Source organism: Hyperolius riggenbachi, chromosome 3 (assembly GCF_040937935.1).
Source record: "Hyperolius riggenbachi isolate aHypRig1 chromosome 3, aHypRig1.pri, whole genome shotgun sequence".
NCBI lineage: Eukaryota > Metazoa > Chordata > Amphibia > Anura > Hyperoliidae > Hyperolius > Hyperolius riggenbachi.
Genome location: NC_090648.1, coordinates 284,536,134 through 284,537,239, shown reverse-complemented (window position 1 = coordinate 284,537,239; position 1,106 = coordinate 284,536,134). Strand labels below are relative to the sequence as shown.

At 39.3% G+C, this 1,106-nt stretch overlaps 1 long non-coding RNA gene across 1 annotated transcript; it reads left to right on the top strand.

Moving 5' to 3' along the window:
* The first annotated feature begins 263 nt into the window (after nucleotides 1–263).
* On the top strand, nucleotides 264–715 carry LOC137561415 (uncharacterized). The gene is made up of 3 exons (XR_011030002.1): nucleotides 264–305; nucleotides 403–474; nucleotides 547–715. It is a non-coding gene; the product is annotated as an uncharacterized lncRNA (long non-coding RNA).
* The last annotated feature ends 391 nt before the right edge of the window (nucleotides 716–1,106 follow it).

The window sequence follows — 1,106 nt, the reverse complement described above, 5'->3', positions numbered from 1 at the left end:
AGGAAATGGACTAATGCTTCTGGTTGGGTAGATAAGTAGTGACTGACTCGAAGTAGTCCTTACTGTATGGTAATGACCCTAACAGTCTTCAGTTCCTTGCAAAAGTCTTATCTAACCATACAGTGGCTATGAATTCATATTCACACTTAAGCCTGTATATGATCATGGAGTAGGGGTACCCCTTTAAAAGAACTGATGATAAGTTGCTGATGAAAGATCTTTTCCTGAAGCAGGTGATAGCTTATAATAACTTTCCTTTACTTTACATGCAGCACACTCCAAGATGCCAGTTCAATAACTCTGAAGTAAGTTTCTTCCCTTTATTGTTATCAAAGTTTTTCTTTTTCCTGTATTTCACATATGTAAGTATCAATTCTCTCCTTTTATTACTTCTCACTGAAGGTTGGTTTAAGTTCTAAATGCAATCACTTCACTTGCAGAACACACAGAACACAGCAACAGATCTGTTCACGGGTAAGTTCCCATTTTTCTCCCATGAACTGATAAATTTCTTTACTAATGTGTTATTCTCTTTTCTCCACACAGAGAGATTAACACTCCAAAAATTTTGTCAGGTAAGTGTCTTTTCCACTCATATCAGGCAGAGCCACACCGGGGATTATTCTTGAGGCATATGCACAGTCAATGTACAGAGCAAATGCAGTCAAACACAGGCTGACTGGCTTTACTGTGGAGAGACAGATTAATAATCAGTACCAGTGAGTGCACACACAGATTCTCTCACTGATCAGCTCTGTGGTGACAGGTAGGGAAACACAGTCATTGATTCACATTATACAGTACTCTGGTGTTGCTATGACAACATTTCTTTCTTTTCTCCTCACACACACTGTATATATATTATCTAACTGTAGAGAATCAGACGAAGAAGATTTAGCTGATTTGATTTGACCGTCTGATTTTTGTGTCATTTCTATTAGGAAAACTCCTGTCACTTTCTTTCTGTGTTTCTGTGTGGTGAAATTTCACTTATCTGTCAATTTTTCCTGAAGCGGTCTCCTTGGCCTTGCTGAGCTATCTCTCACTCCTCTGTGGATGAGGTGTCTCCCTGTTTTGACTCAGGGAGCTGTCTCTCATGGTCCCCT